Raw genomic sequence first — 17,751 nt, 5'->3', positions numbered from 1 at the left:
TAATGCCTTCTAGACAACGAAAGAAGGTTTAAAGAAAACCAACAGAACAGGAGAACGCAAATGAGGCCGTCTTTATAAAATAATTGCTTCCGCGTTTCTATGGTGGGATTTACGCTGTAGGCTACTTTGACGTAAGATGTCTTTGTAAGATAATCTGACGTAAAACGTCCAGGTTTCAAACAATTACGGAACAGGCAAAATAGCGACGCTAATGACAGGCCTAACCGTCTTCTGGTAGATGAAAATGCTTTCCCGAAAACCTTCTCAATTAAATGTGAACTACAAAGTAGCCTACGCCTACCTTGCAGAATGATATCCCAATTATTTGCATTAATCCAGTGGCCAATTGTTTTGCAAACTCGATCTCATGTGCAACAGTGTTTCCGCTAACCAAACAGTGCGAGGTGCCTGCACACTTCAATTAAAGGGTAACGGCACAAAAAAAAAATCTGACCTCAAAGGGTGTCTCCTGATGTGGTTCAAGCATTGTTGTGGACTTTGAACATCCGCTTATGTTGTTTTTCTATTGAAACAGTGTGACACCTGCGTATATTCGGACTCAGTTGACAGCCTCATTTATCTATTTCAATAGCAGACCTACTAGTAGCCTACTTGCACAGTACAGCTTGGGTTGGCCTGACTGTTAGAGACCAATATGGGGTTGATCAATTTAGGTCATTTAGTGCATGTCACTGTATGCACTGTTTCTCATCGAATTCTTCACACAGGGTGCCTTTCCTTCGCTGGGTGGGCCATTTTATTTTGTGTGTGCAAAATTGGATTTTACCCACTGATTATAGTGGCGCTGGTACCAAAGCTACAACACAACCTAGGTTCATTAAATCATATACCTAGAACCACCTAGAATGGAACGCAAGCTATCTTAGGGTTCACTGGATACCAGGATCATCTGGATACAGCACAGCCACTTTATCAAGTATCACTATCAACCCCCATCTATCAGAGTGCAGAGGATACTGCTATGTCTGACAGACAGACTGACAAGAGGCTCATGGCGTACGGCTCAGGCAGCCGAGACGGACACATCCTTTAGCATCCCAGGGCAGCCAGGTAACGTCTCACAGAGCAGCCGTGTGCTCCGTCCGTCCGCTTACCTCGTCTGGAATTCACTTTCCTCCCCAGTAGATTCCACTCACACTTCACCTCACCTCGCCGCACACCAGTTAGCATCAAGGTTCAGCGGAAATGACGGTACGCATAGCTTCCCAGTGTGCAAACAGTGGAAAAATCTTCGTCATATTTATTGTCTTTTTTAAACTATTTACCTTTTTATAATGGGTTAGAGCTACATTTATGTATTTTATACATGGGACCGAATGAGACCAAAGTAATTGCTGCGTTGCCTTGTGAGTGTTTCAAGAAGACAGGGAATCTGCAATTCAAATATTATGTGAGGGTTGTGCTGAGTAAGCGTCAGAGTTATTTAGCCCCCGAAATATTAGCAGCCATTGGCAATCGTGTCAAAAGCCAACGAAGCGAGGATATTACAAAAATGACTTCAGCAGGCAGCACAGCACATTACAGATAATGCTCGCACAGAGACTACAATATCTCCAGTCCCAAATATACTTACTAAATGTTCCACTACAATAGATTTGATTTACTCATTCAGTCACGGGACGCGGCTTTATGCCAGAATATTAAACGTGTCTAATAATTAAAAGCTTCTGCTGAACTTCCCTTTAATTCATTCATATGATTAATATGCCAAGGTGGCAGCTCATTGTTTACCTCTTGACAGACTATTATAGCAACAAAGCAATAATCCCTACTGGCGTCCTTCCTCGTAATACATCAACAGATCAGACCAAGCACTTCCAAGAAATCATTGGAAAACTGAGGAAAACTCGATTCCTCTAGTTCCTTATAAAGTTAGACATTGTCTATAGCGCTCGCCAGCTTGTCGCCCTGAGCAAGGCAGTTAACCCACTGTTCCACGGGCGCCGAAGACGTGGATGTCGATTATGGGAGCCCCCCCGCACCTCTCTGATTCTGAGGGGTTGGGTCAAATGCGGAAGACACATTTGAGTTGAAGGCATTCAGTTGTCCGACTGATGAGGTATCCCCCTTTCCCTTTCCTAAAAAACGGAAAGGAATTACCTCTGGTTTGTTCAGCCACTCCTAAGGGGAAAATGAATGGAGAAAGAATGGGGTTTTGGCATAAACGCCAAAAATAAGGCCTGAGATTGACACAGCCTTATGAGATCTAATACGTTTTGTTCTATGAGACAATATCTGTCAGTTAACATTACTTTATGAATTATGAAGCCTTTAATGTGCTTTTTTAAAAATGACATAAATGCTTAAAAATTCACAAAAAGTGACATTAGCTGGTGAAGATTATCTCATAGAACAAAACATAGAAGATATCCTCAGCCTTTGTTTACCATAAACCTTATTTTTAGCATTTACCCCCCCCCCAAAAAAAAACCCAAAACACTTTAATTTCCCCATAGGCTTTGACCAACGAGGCATGGCGGAGAAACACTACTGCTATTTCTCTCGATACCTTCCAGACTCTATACGGGGTGAACAACTGAAGAAACGAGTGCACAAGAGTTCCTCCACATCAGGAATATTATAAGATTTGTATTTTTATTAATCAAACACATCAGATCATTTTTTTAAATGTGTTTTTACTTAACCATCACATTCCTCATCTCCTTTCAGATTCTCCTTTCTCTCGTAGAGCTTTGGATCTCAAAGACTGTATGACGGGGACACGTTACAGTATACAAAGAGACCCAAACAGCCTATCACCATGCTGTATCCACGCTCCAGAGATTAAACCCCAGGTGTGGAAGGAGGGTTTATACTTTCCGCATGGACACCTCTCTGAATTGAAGCTCCTATCTGCTCGTCTTGCAATAGACTACCGGTTCCCCCATCGTTGCAGAAAGTTAATATATCTGCCTATTACCATCACCCAAAGCAAGGGGCTGAGCCTGTATCCTGTCATAGAAAATGACAGAATACATAACCCGTACTGTATATAGTGTGTGAAGTCTGAGTGGCACTGACAGTACGGTTCAGAGTTGAATGTACGACAACTATAGTGCTGTTTAAAGGGGAAAAACTAGATCCATAGAGAAAATGACAGATGTGTGGCCTGAGGCCGGGCCGGTCTGCCACCCTAGCATGACAGAAAACTGCAGCCGCTACTAGAATAGTCCAAGTAAGCAAGATTATATGTGACATAAACACAGTTCTTGATCCTTCTGACACAAATACCACAACACAAATAGATGTTTCTGTTTCTGTGGAAAATAAAGTAATACTATTCTACTAGAAATACAGGTTTGCCTCAAAAACTTTTAACGTGCATTTGAGGCACTCAACCACAACATTGTTCATTTCTATGCCTGAATTCTCCACCATATATTGTTATCACAAACTCAATGGCATATTTCCAATATCTGAAAACTGCCATTCTCAGACACAACATGTGCAGTAATAACGCTCACAACTCCGTAAATACCAAATACACAAGCACACAAGAGCAATCCTTGCATTCGTCAATCAACCAATAGTACATCAATGTTACGTACAGTGACATAACAAAAAAAATCCACAGACCTACAGATACACACACAAGTCCACACGAGCACTCCCCTCCACACACACACAATGCCTATCCCTCCTGGAGAGGAGTACCTTTGCGCTCGGAGCGTTTCTTGCGCCTCCTCTTGAACCTCCTCCGGATCAAGCAGTAATAGGCCCCCACGGTCCCCATGGACTGGGAGCTATCCAGAAACAGAGCCATGCCAAACAGGGCTCTTCTGTTGCCTCTAAGCAGTCGTTTTGCCCCTTAGGCTGCCCTGTTGCCCCTAGGCTCTCTTTAGCCTGGAGAGTCTAGGAGGCACTGCACTTCCCCTCCCTCTCTCACTCCGCTAAGTACTGTACAGGCGCCAGGCGCAGACCCTCCCTCCTTCCCCTCACACTCAACTTTGGGAGGAGGAGGAAGGGCGAGGTATAAGTGGAGGAGGTGCAGTCAGGCTATGACAGTGGAGGAGGAGGAGGAGGAGGAGGGTGATGTCTGGCATGTTGATCCAGCATGGTAAACAGCTGTCAAATGAATATAGCAAAATATGCCTCTCTTTCTTGCTCTCCTCTCTCTCTCTCTCTCTCTCTCTCTCTCTCCTGTCTGTCGTTCACACCCTGAGATGTCATGAGCTTTGCCAGCCGGTACTTTTATATGAATGCTGTAAAACGAACCAACGTCACTCCAATGGTGGCCAATACTCGCCCTCTCCTTTACTGACCCCCGTGATCTGAGGAGACACATGTCACAGTCACGTATGTCACATTCAAAGGATCTATATTGTCCCATTGCTGTCATGGTGTCACAGTTACCCCAGTGTCACATTCAGGTATCGCCTGACACCTGTCCCCCATCCAGACCTCTCTAATCCTGGGGGTAATTATTGTCCTGACATGCACCAGTGGCTCCCTGGCTGGGTCTCTGTAGAAGCGCCACACCACTTAGTGTCCATGTCTACTATCATTCAGGCATCAGCTAAATCTGGCCTGGGGTTATTATGAAACTCCTCGCCCTCATAAAGAGAGGGAGATGAGCTGTAATTGTATATTAATTACACATACAGTAAGAAAATACAAGTAGTGCATTGTGGGTTTCGTGACAACACAAAAAAGACAGTATGACATAATAGTGGACCTCTGTCTCCCTCCAGTGAACGCGATCCAAATATTTTGGAACCAAAATCTGACATGGTATCACAGAGTTTCTAAACCCAAGAGGCACAACATCGCGAGACTTCCGGGAACGCTTGCGAAACAGACCAGGCTGGAGATTTGGGTTTGAGAAGTCAATGAGAGAAGTGAGGAATTCTCCCTGAGTTGTTACTTTTCTCGAAATCTAAAGGCACAACCTCGATTATAGCCAATGTCTTACATAGTTGAACATGCTATTATTACTCCAACCTCGTGAAAGTGACAAACTAACACATTTTCATTTTCGACAAAAACAACTTCATATCGAAGGAGTGCCTTTTATTTGATGGCCTGCACATGCACAGTTAGACGCGATGACGTTCATCTACTGATAGTATGCTGTACCAACGCCAGATGAGAAACAGGTTCTCAGGCCTACACTGCCCCCTTGTGGCATGTCTTGGAGCGGTGTAATCACCACAAATGAACCAAGCCCATCATAATATACCCATTTCCCGGGCCGCGTCATGAAAAGGTGCACGTCGTTTAGAATCAGAAAGGGGCTTGTTTACATTGAAGGGAATATGAACACATACATAAACTGCATCTGAAGTTGTCAGTTAATATACTTGTACCTGGACGCGGGTTGAAAATGGCAGATTTGGGCATTAATAAAGCGTCTGAATTGGAACACAGTGGCTGTACAGTAACATACTATCAATGACGTCAGATCTCAGGCTCTGCGATTCACAGCATTGTATGGGTTTTGACTGACAGACATTCTGAACTTGTGCAACCCATGAAGAATTTGCCCCCCCCATCTCTTCTGCTAATTGGGCAACTTTTGCTAATGTTTTGTTGTCTGAGTGATGGAAATGCTGCATATTAAGAGCACTCTTCGTCATTTAAAGATGAGACGTTGACGATTAAGAATAAATACCGCTTTGACGTCATACAAGCAAGGTGCACTTCACATTTCCAAATCATGCAACTCCTGTCAAATACAGTGTCAGCGTTCATGATCCGTATGTTTGATGTACAGTTACAAGATGACAGGGCGTCATACCCTGGGTTGTTCTGAACAGAATGAGCCTGGGTTTGTCTATTGTGAAGAACACGCACCTGAATGCACTCATGGCTCCTTTCTATGCGCACCAAAATGACAATTTGTTTCTCTGAATTGCCTCGTGAAAAGCCTATCACTGTAAGATTATATTTTATAACTTAACTAGTCATGTTGGCAATAGAACAAGCTTTCCAATGATGCCAGATTGCGATCTGTAATGGGCCGTTTTTCGATTGCGTGAACAACAAAAGTAATTGTGTGATTGGGCGGTGGGGGGGGGGTTGTCTTCCAAACAAAACAACTACATGTGTGCTTGCTCTAGTTCCTCAACGGCACAGCTAGGAGTCCTCAAAAAAACCACCGGAAGACTATTCATTGAGTCATAAAAGTGCATTGAAATGACATAGGAACTGTGCACACTTTGGTGAGGTGTGTGGCCACGTCTCACTCAAACCCGTTGTCATCTCACTCAAACCCTTGTCATTGTTTTGGTTTGTTTTATGTTGCACCTACCCCACATTTCCCAGGAATATTCTTATCATGTTACTGAATGTATCCAGGGTATTTTCAGATGTTGTTATCAACAAATGCAGTGAAAGGTACATTAAATGTAAAACGCACATCAAATCAACAGTGTCATGTTTGGAATGAGTCTCATGTGTGTCCTCAACTTTGTCCCGTAATCTCCAAACGGTTCCCTTTCTACTGTGTGCTTGCTTATGCATTTCATAGTTCTTCTGTAAGAAACATTTCAATTCATCCCTATCCATATAGGCCAATTCCACACAAGTCTAAAGGGTTAACAAATACTCAATAAGATGGTTATCCTCCACAACATTGCAGATGACAACTGATGATTGATTACCCAGCAAGCCAAGGAAAGATATCACAAATAGAGATGGATAAAGCCAGAAGAAGAACATACTTGTTGAGCATAGCTAATCAGTCTTGTGCGTTTACAAAGCAATCATTCACTCACTGCTTTAGTTTTGTCAATGTCCGGACATCAGCGTATAAGCTATTCTGCTACAGGGCTTTTTGATGCAAGCATGCGCACGTATGTATCACTTAACATGACATTTGCTTGTAAACAAAACATTTCTCTATATAAGTTGGCTATACAATGCCAAAGTCGGGACACAAATACTTTTTTTAGTATCCATTTTGTATTTATAGATATTTTTAACGCCTGCTATTTTGTTAATCCATAGAGAAAATGACAACAGGTGTGTGGCCTGAGGCAGGGACGGTCCTGGGCGTTCTGCCACCCTAGCATGACAAAAAACTGCAGCCACTACTAGAATAGTCCAAGTAAGTAAAATTACGTTGAAAAGACATTTTAAAAAAAGATGGATTTTTCCAAACGTTGAAGTTAGGTTCAATTTAGGTTCTAAATGAAAGGTGAAAAGACATATTTTCCCGGGCATTGAAACCAGGTTCCTTTTCAGTCCTGAATGAAGTTGAAAAGACGTCATTTATAGACTTCTATGCTTGAGCCAAATCAAGGCTGGTCCAGACCGGACAAATAGACGTCTTATGATTGGTTCAGATTTGATCTGGACTGCACCAAAAAAAGACATCCAAAAGGCGTCAGTGTCAGTCCGTGTTTACTGAGGTACAGACTAGTGTCGCCTGAAATGGAATTTTAGGAATGCCCATCTATGTGGTAGGCCTACCTTCTATAAAACACAACAAAAAACATGTAAAAGACAGCGTGTAGTCTACCATATTGGCCACAGTGGAATATTAGGAATGCCCATCTATGTGGTAGGCCCACCGTTTGTAAAACAGGCCGTTGTCTTGGCTTTAATCAATTTGGCTATTTGCTCTGAACATCAGCTACATGAACATATTTGCAATGTGTTTACACAGCGGGAAATGTAGCAGTGTTTTCTTTTTCGCTATGATCAGTTTGTAAAAAAACTTGAAACCCCTGATCACGGCTATTTAGCCCACGGGATCAAACTCCTGGACATCAGTTGTGAGTAGCCTGATTGTCCATTCCACTTTGACCTGTCCTGTTTTTAGGATATTCTGTTTGTTAACATGTCAGCGTAATTTTTTTATTTGATTTGGGTGCCATTTTAGGTTCGGCAATTTGATCTGAGAAACCTACATGATGTTAACGTTTCTGTCTCATTACATTGTCATCCATTTTATCTCCAGCCTGTAGGCTACAGAAAAGGCCACATACTCTTTCTACCATATGCTTCACTTGATACATGATTTACGTTCCATTGTTTTTCTGGATGAAATGTTGACGGAGCGCAGCAACGATGCATCCTTCCAACAGCTGCCACAGGCAGTCGCCTAATCCTGCTTAACGAGCGGGCCGGCCCTGGGCCTGAAAATGAAAAGTCAATCAAATTAGAAAATGGGTCACCCACCTGATTTATATCTGCTGAGGGCTCTGGGTGTAATTGGTGGATCCAGTGATCTGAAAAAAAAAATATATAAAAACAGTAAGTAAAACCACCTGTACAGTTCATACTGCCAAGCCTTTGCAGTCCTCTGGCTGTGGTAAAAGTGGACAATCATGTAGTAGCATCAAACACCCACTAGATGGAACTCTTGAACTACTCACATTTGAGCTTTCTATGACATTTTGGTATATCACATTGAAATGCAGTGGTGTGGTGTCTGGAAGCCACACAGGGCACATTCATTAATCGTGCTCCTTGGTCAGCTGCAGTATGATGCTGAATCACACCGTTAATGCAGAGTTAGGGCTAGATCCCAACCTCTGATCACACGACAGTAGGGTCATTTCAGTGGCTAGCCGATCCTGTTGAGAACACACGGTAACAAACAGAGTGCACGTGAAGGGGTGTGATGATGATCAGAAGTGGACGCACTAGGAGGGTGAGTGTATGGGAACCCGCTCACTGCTCGGTTTGTCAGTGTGCCACGGGGCCGGTCTGACTTGACAGCAGAGCTGCCTCTAACCCCAACCTGAAACTACAGGCCAGAAATGAACTAAGTACTGGACAGAATGACACTCTCCCCTTATCTAATATCAACACAGTTACAGCCTACTCTGGCAGCCCACAGAACTCAAAGTCAAAGTAACAGTTGCAGGTGCAGGGAGCCAGGGCCGGGCCACATTCATCCGAAAACGAGAACAATTGAACATCGCATTGGTAACGGGGTACCGTCACTCGTGTTCTGCGAAGAAGTCGAACGCAGTGTGTGCTCTTGTTACGCCCTGCGAATCAAGCGCGCGCATCTTATTCACAACATCTGCAATTAACTCAAGGGCACAGATGCTGCCCGCTGGACATCACAGAGAAACACTTCCTTTGACACATCACCACTTCCTCGACAGACAGCTGTAGGCATTCACGGCTCCAGAAGAATGCTAACGAGGTCCTCCATTCCTTTACAGGTCTACTGCATGCCCCATTCCAAAGCTGCAGCTTAATTTACGGCATCATGGTTTGTGCCATGGTTCAGATGTTTAAGCAGGACGCACTCTCGTGTTCTCTTGGCCCTTTCAACCCCAACATGTATTAATTGCTTTACTTAAACAGCTCCGAATCTCTTGTTTGGCTCGATTTTCATCATAGACCACTCCAGGTCATTCCTCAAAACAGTTATTCATTATAAAGCCATGGAAGCATTCTGGGATGCATTGCACAGAAGGTAATCTGCAGATAAGTGGTGATGAAGAACAGGCACTCTATAGCAAACGGCCTGCTCTTTCCCCCCCTTCACTATCCTATCTGCATGCAGGTTTCATCAATATCTTGACAGGTTAATCAGTTGCTGGTGTCAGCTGCATCATTTCTCTCCCCCTGCACATCAAAATGCTAGGGACTAGGGACAGGGGAGAGGGGAGTAATCAGCCTATTCAACATCCGACCTGCTCCGAGGCTCTGGGGGCCTGCGTCTCAAACGTCACCTATCTCACTCCCTACCCAGTGCACTAGTTTTAGCGTAACACAGGTTTCTTGACCCCCTCCCCCGTAAGGTTAAAGTACGCGAACAATACACGTTAAAGTATGCGAACAATACACGTTAAAGAATACGCGAACAATACACGTTAAAGTACGTGAACAATACACGCTAAAGTACGCGAACAATACACGTTAAAGTACGCGAACAATACACGTTAAAGTACGTGAACAATACACGTTAAAGTACGCGAACAATACACGTTAACAATACACGCTAAAGTACGCGAACAATACACGTTAAAGTACGCGAACAACACGTTAAAGTATGCCAAAATACGCAAACAATACACGTTAAAGTACGCGAACAATACACGCTAAAGTACGCGAACAATACACGTTAAAGTACGCGAACAATACACGTTAAAGTACGCGAAAGTATGCGAACAATACACGTTAAAGTACGCGAACAATACACGTTAAAGTATGCGAAAGTACGCAAACAATACACGTTAAAGTATGCGAACAATACACGTTAAAGTACGCGAACAATACACGTTAAAGTACGCAAACAATACACGTTAAAGTATGTGAACAATGTGTGAAACTCTCGGCCTGACATGTGCTTTTGAACCCGTGAGTAAGCGCCACTCATTCCACTGGCACCGTCGTAGCCTTTACCACGGCATTTGTTCACCGATATCCCTTTACTTTCAATCAATTATTTCTATTTCAAGGCCTGAGGCACTTTGATCAGGCACATTCTTGAAGCCCAAGAAACAAATGCTTAAGTTTCCTAGCGCATATGGAAATTAAAAAGGTTTACGAATGACTTTTTTGAGGATAAAAAAATAAAATAGACATCGATGACAGGCACACGGGCCCCCCCACACCTTGCAGGGGCTGCAGGGGGTGTCCGGTACGCCAGTAGCTCTGGTCAAAAGTGGTGCACTACATAGGGAATTGGGTGCCATTTGGAACACAGCCCAGAGGGCTCCAGGGGTAGGTTACTCAGGCAGACCCACATGTGCTGATGGTAATTTGGTACACCAGTGATTCCATTTGATGCTTTATGGTGCCTGATGTTTAGGGTAATTTCCCTGTGCATAGAGAGACTGTGGTCACAAGTGACAAAGGTTTGAAAACTCAGTGTGTTCGACAGAGTATTGGTACAGTTTACAGAGTCCATGGTGCTTCTAATTGCCAAGGAAATATGACACAAAAAATAATCATTAGAGCCCATTTTGTGGGAGCCACATGCAAATAGCACCTGCACTAGCTCGATTTAAAAAAAGACTGGATATCTCCTCACTGAACCATGCAGAGAAACCAAACATTCCCAAAGTCTGTTTGAGAGGGTCTCTTTCTGAAGGTGGCCCTCGTAAAGGGCTGATAGATCTATCTTTGTCCACAACCAGACCGCAGAATGAGAGTGAATGAGAGGAGGAATACCATTTTGGCAGGTAGAAGGTTGCAGCTAACAACGCACATGCATATTGTATTGTGTGACGATGAGCCCATGGATTTTCCCCCACCTTCTTCCTGAGGGGAGTTCACTTCCTCACTCGTCTGTTCCGACCCCTTGGCCTGTACGCCTCCCTCCCGGGCCAGTACACTTGTCCAAACTCTTCCAGTTGTATGCCTCTTGAATGAGCAGGGCAAGCCCATCCTCACAATTCATGTATGGAAATCAAAACCAATTCCTGTAGTACAGTAGTGAGACGGGAGCGTGGAGTAAGGAACCGGTGATGTTGACTCACTGTCAAGAGTGCTTTGCTTTCGGACAGTCCTGATGATGAGCAGTCTGGGGTGGCTCTTTTAAACATGTGGGTTTTAGTGTATATACGGCTATTTCATTACAGTTTCACTTAATGGAATTCATGTTACATTAATCTTACATTGACGCCACATTAACGTTACGTTGACGTTACATTGTGATGAGCGATGTTTTTTTCACTGTTAAGTATTGCTGTGTGAAACTTATACAGTAGCCTATGTACGATTCATTTACAAGCAGAGAGAAACATTAAAGGCATTCTCTGGTACTTTAGCGACTGAGAAAGCATTTTGTCAACCTCCCGCTTTGGGCTGGATGTGTCAATGTGTAGTTCATACATGCATAATCTACGAGCATATGTACTGTAGTACCTCAATTAGCGACCGTTTTCTTGAAGCTGTGCCATGCCATTTTCCCTACATTTCTCTCCACCTTGGCAAGCCCTCTAGCAATTTGAGTTTTATCCAATGAGGTTCAGCCCCTCGCATTTAAGCAACAGCTGGCAAGAGGTCTGCCCAGCGTTTTCCAATGAGGAGAGAGAGAGAGAGATGATGTGGCACACATATGATGTAGTACGCAATTTTCGGGGACCACTTTTGGCTCGTGATTGCTATTTTCTATTTTTTATTGCTATTTTCATTTTTACCCCTTTAAAATTCATAGACAGAGCTATGGATGAAAGGACTGCCCATCTGAGATTAATATGATGGTTAAAACTATGTTTTAAGGCTATACAGTGGCGCAGTGGTCTAAGCCACTGCATCTCAGTGCTAGAGGCGTCACTACAGACACCCTGGTTCGAATCCAGGCTGTATCACAACCGGCCGTGATTGGGAGTCCCATAGGGCGGCGCACAATTGGACCAGCGTTGTCTGGGTTTGGCCGGTGTAGGCCGTCATTGTAAATAAGAATTTGCTCTTAACTGACTTGCTGAGTTAAATACTTTTTATTTTATTGTATTGTTTACAAACAAAGGAGTAAAACAAGCTTTTATTTTGGATTCTGATTGGGTAAGACAACTGAACTAAGCTTATGAGGAATTTACAAGTTACATTCTTCAAAAGTGTATTCTTCAAAAAATATAGTGAAATAACTGATGCAAGCAATCACAGATTGCACCTTTAACAATCGGGTTTACGATACTGAGCTGATGCACAGGCTCCAATAAATATCTGAGGTGACAGTCTCTACAGAGAATGACTCCCTTGTGACCATCAAACCAGTTTTACTGCTCTCAGCGGTGGAACGTACATGACTGAATGTTACGGAGTAAAATCCCTATTCATCTATTCACACCGCCGGTAACGTCCCTTTGAAATGACGATGGCGTACTGATGGAGATATATGGCAATACATATTCTGCATACCCAAAATATTTCTATGTTTTATTGCCACACACACTGGATAGGTGCAGTGAAATGTGTTGTTTCACCGGGTCAGCCATAGTAGTACAGCGCCCCCCAGTGCCTTGTTCAAGGGCACGTCGACAGATTTTTCGGCTCGGGTATTTGAAACCAGCGACTTTTCGGTTACTGGCCCCACACTCTAAAGCTTCTAGAACACCATTATATTGCCATTGATAATACACTTCCACTGTGTGTGGTGTAATCATCATAGGACAGGCCTACATACATATCCGACTGTACACACGATACATGCCTAATCGATTGTTCATCCACTGTAACGGAAAACTGTCATTTATACAGTCATTCTGAGTATTGTCAACAGTAAAATACTCTAAAATGATTTGCTGCAGCATACTGTAAATTATGGTGCATTGTGGGAAAAGGTTGTAGGCGGGGAAAGAATTGCTGTATCTCCAATGGCACTGTAATCAACCCCACAGAATACAGTGTCTCGCACCGTATCTTTGTAGAGCCCAAAAACCTTTTGCATGGTTTGTTGTTTCTGGCTCATTATTAACATATTGTGAGGTGTGCCTTGTAAGAGGCTATATTTATTGTACCCGTGAGTGAGAATTCTGTAACCAATTTAACTCATGTGGTTATAGTGCCCCACCAATTTGTATAGGGGACAGAATGGAGTGGCAGCAAGTCTTAAACCTTAAATGGTTGAGCAATTTCCCATGTCCTTTTGTTCTGTTTTGCCCTGTAGTTGCTGCCAAGATGGAAGCCTTAAGGCCTCTAGAAGTGCCACCAAATATGCATTAATATGGTGTAATGTGTAAATACTTTACCTAGCAGCCAACCTGCTTGCACCAGCCGCTTGTAATTACAGTCAAATATTGTGAAATACAAACCCTCAATGAATCTCATCCATTCATTCTGATTAAGGTAGCGTTGACTTTTTACGGTATAATACAGTACATTTTACGGTATTGTATTGTGTCATTACACAGTACTTGCTCTGATGCCGTATTTATATTACAGTAGGTGTACTGTAAAATGAAATACAGAATTCTACTTGCCACCGAGCTGCCTGTAAACTACTGTGAAAACCATGGTAACCCCTTTAGTGGTCATACATAACCGATTCAAGGCAACACAGTAAGGGTGATGCCATCCCTGCACACTATATCTCTATGGTGCACAGATCAGCATGTTCCTATCAGGGTGGGGCCCACGGGGCCAGATGGCGCTTCTCCTGGTTTCTCTGCATTTAATCTGTTTTCCAAAAATAATTTCCAAGAGAGGAGATTAAGATTCAGGGGATTATATTACTGGGCCTCCTGTATGAAGGATGAGCACCTGCAGTGGGGGGATGGAAAAAGAAAATAATCCACACAGAAATAAATCATTTGCCCTTGAAGAAATAATAGAGAGATCCAGGAGAGGATGCCTGCCCCACTGTATCAGAATACTTTAACATCCTTTGTTGCTCATATTTAAATGATTATGTGGAAAAAGGTGTAGCCAATAGCCATCACTCCTAATCTGTGATAGCCGGAATAATGACCGTAAGAACTGAGGCATGGTTTATTAAACTTCCTAGAGCTTGTTTACACAACACCAGAAAAAACTCACAGACAGGCCTCTGAAATGATGTTAATGTCACCTTTCTGTGTTATTCCAGGTCTATTTCCTGAGTTCACTAACCATCAGGGGAAAAAACAAGTCCTGTAGGGGCAGGGAGTACAGTACACATTCTTCTTCACCTCACAGGTGGTGGAGATTTTTCACCTTTAACCTTTTACTGCAGTGGGCTAAATCAGGGTCACACAGAGTGTTTCTTGGTACTCTTGAACAAATATTTTGAAACAAAAGTATAAACCTCACAGACATGGGTATGAGTAAAAAGCCTGTACCATGTCAGATATAGAGTTGAACTGTATTACATTTTGAGTTTGCGTTGCAATATTACACTTTATATACATCACAGAAGACTGAAATATAACAAAACCGTTTGACATTAGAAACATCAGATTTTCATCGTCATTTCTTTTTCTTTTGTTTTCTTTATTATTTATGAAATTATGAAAAATATGAATAACCTATTCCACCTATGAGGCCACTAGAGGGTGATTTGGTCATTTGACTGTAGGAAAGGGCTACTTTGTGAGACAAGGTACTGACTCCTATTGACCTATCTTCTGACAAACATCATGTATTATGGGAGGTGGTCTGAGTTCTTGGTCTGTATTGACACTGTCTAAGGCTGCGTTTACACAGGCAGCTCAATTCTGATATGTTTTTTCTCTCACTAATTGGTCTTTTGACCAATCAGATCAGCTCTGAAAAAGATCTCATGTGATTGGTGAAAAGAGCAGATAGTGGGGAGAAAAAAAAATCTGAATTGGGCTGCCTTTGTAAACGCAGCCTAAGAGTATAGCTGATCTAGGTCAGGTCTCCCCTGTCCAGATAATCTTATTAATTGTTATCTAAAAAGTCACCACTCCTACACGTTATAAATACCTTCAGACTTGTGCTCCTTCTCAAAACCAGAATCCAAAAGGAAAGTGCCCCTTTGGAGTCATTTGACTCACTTCTGTCAATACAAACAACAGTGCTTCCACTGAGACAGATGGTTTCTGATGCATTAAGAGACACAACGCATCGAGCGGTTCCGGTCTCCATGTAACTCTACCGTACTCTGGGGACTCATTCACCTTTAGTGGCCGTAAAGAGAAAAGCTCAGAGAAATCAAAGCGAGATTTCGCCCTGTCTTGGGACCACGAAGAGCCAGGCCATGAAATCTGCCTTGCTACAGATGTAGGGTCTTAATTTGAGCCAGTTTGCTACAGCGGGAGAATGATCCTGCAGCGACAGGAAACGTGAATTATTATGTGGATTATAGTTAATTGACATTTTTTTGTAGGGGTTGATACATTTTTCGTTAAGGGCAAATCAAATCTGAAATGTCAAAGCGGGAAATTACCAACTTTAGAAGCCTTCTATTTTTTTTTTTACTCTTAATACACTACAAATGTGCATTTCCTGAAAAGAGGGATCAAATTAAGGAGACAAGCAGAGCCGTTAACTCTGAAAAACGTATGCCACTGGCAGATACTTTCTTTATCCAAAAGCAACTTACAATAGAATAAGATTCTAGAAAAGGATGTGCTCCCATTGCTGGGAGTGTTAAGCAATCATGCAAACATGGCCCTGGACCAAAAAACATAAATGTAACCTTTATTTAACTAAGTCAGTTAAGAACAATTTCTTATTTACAATGACGGCCTACCGGGGGAACAGTGGGTTAACTGTTCAGGGGCAGAACGACAGATTCTTACCTTGTCAGCTCGGGGATTCGATCCAGCAACATTTCGGTTACTGGCCCATCGCTCTAACCACTAGGCTACCTTCCGCCCCCAAAGACCCTATCCCTTTTTTGATTTAGCTTTTCTAGCAGGTCGGAATTCATTGTTCTTCTGGACAGACTTAAAAGCTGCTAAACACTCTCTCAAGGACATGCCTGTAGAAGCAGGCAGTACATTTGGCTACCAAGCAGATCAGGAAAAGACCCCAGGGTGACACCACCACACCTCCAAGTTCAAAATGTCCTACAGCTGTGAAAATAGCACTTAATAAATATACAAACCATGCAGAGTGAGTGTAAAAAATCATGCTGAACCGATACCATGTGTGGTGTGTTATAAATCAGAAAGGGGTGGTGAATGGAGCAGCAGAATCCCTGGCGGACAGAGAGATGTCTGGACAACATACACACCCGACACGAAGCAGCTCAGGCTGGAAGAAGAGGCTAACATCTGCTAACGTACTGCTCCAGACACTATTTACTATTTATGTCGTCTGCCTGTCTGCTGCCACGGCCCACATCTGCACTGTATTTCACGCACGCGCGCGCTCGCACGGACACATGCACGTACGCAAGCGCACACACACGCTGGAGGCGGATGATCGTGATCGACAGGGCAGCAGTGGGATGCAGTGGCTCACACCCTCGGAAGAGCTCCAGTCCCAGGCCTGTCTAGTCCACATTGCCTGCAGTCATTTGCCAATGGAGGACGCAGACAAACAGGCCTCCGACACACTGACAGGGAGAGAGGGGAGCGAGACAGAGAATGGCTCTCCCCTCAGGTGGCGCAGTGAAGCAGAACCACCGTCAATCCCTGAGAGACAGGAGAGTGAGGTAGAGGGTGTTTTGTTTGTGAGGATTCAATCTGTTCTGTCAAAGCAGTCCAGCCATGTCCAGTCCAGCGTGCCACTGGACAAATGAAAGCCGACAGAGAGCAGTAAATAAAACGCTGAAAAAAAAGTGTTATTGTCACATGCACAAGTACAGTAAAAATGCCTAACCTGCGAGCCCTGCCCAACAGTACAGTATTCAATATCCAAATAGTATAACTATAAGAAAATGTAAATAAATAAAAACACGAGAAATACACCATACTGAATATACAAAAGTATGTGGACACCCTTTCAAATTAGTGGACTCGGCTATTTCAGCCACACCCGTTGCTGGCAGGTGTATAAAATCGAGCACACAGCCATGCAATCTCCATAGACAAACATTGACAGTAGAATGGCTCAGTGACTTTCAACGTGGCACCGTCATAGAATGCCAACTTTTCCAACAAGTCAGTTCGTCAAATTACTGCCCTGCTAGAGCTGCCCCGGTCAACTGTAAGTGTTTTTATAGTGAAGTGGAAATATCTAGGAGCGACAGTTGCAACATTCACATTCCCAAGTTCCAAACTGCCTCTAGAAGCACAAGAACTGTTCGTCAGGAGCTTAATGAAATGCCTTTCCGTGGCCGAGCAGCCTCACAAAAACCTAAGATCACCATGCGCAATGCCAAGCGTCGGGCTGGAGTGGTGTAAAGCTCGCCGCCATTGGACTCTGGAGCAGTGGAAACGCGTCCTCTGGAGTGATGAATCACGCTTCACCATCTGGCAGTTGCGT

General features: G+C 43.4%; 1 protein-coding gene across 1 annotated transcript in view; it reads right to left on the bottom strand.

Annotated features, from left to right (window-relative positions):
• The window catches only part of LOC115129676 (double-stranded RNA-specific editase 1-like), a 64,146-nt gene that overhangs the window by 27,247 nt on the left and 19,148 nt on the right, over positions 1–17,751 (bottom strand). Inside the window, exon 3 of the mRNA XM_029660286.2 lies at positions 8,146–8,195. The gene's annotated coding sequence lies outside the window, so the exon portion shown is untranslated. The remainder of the gene's footprint in view (positions 1–8,145; positions 8,196–17,751) is intronic.

The sequence above is a fragment of the Oncorhynchus nerka genome, linkage group LG5 (genome assembly GCF_034236695.1).
Source record: "Oncorhynchus nerka isolate Pitt River linkage group LG5, Oner_Uvic_2.0, whole genome shotgun sequence".
Taxonomy (NCBI): Eukaryota; Metazoa; Chordata; class Actinopteri; order Salmoniformes; family Salmonidae; genus Oncorhynchus; species Oncorhynchus nerka.
Note: the sequence above shows the minus strand (reverse complement) of the source record. Positions and strands in the feature narration are given on the sequence as shown.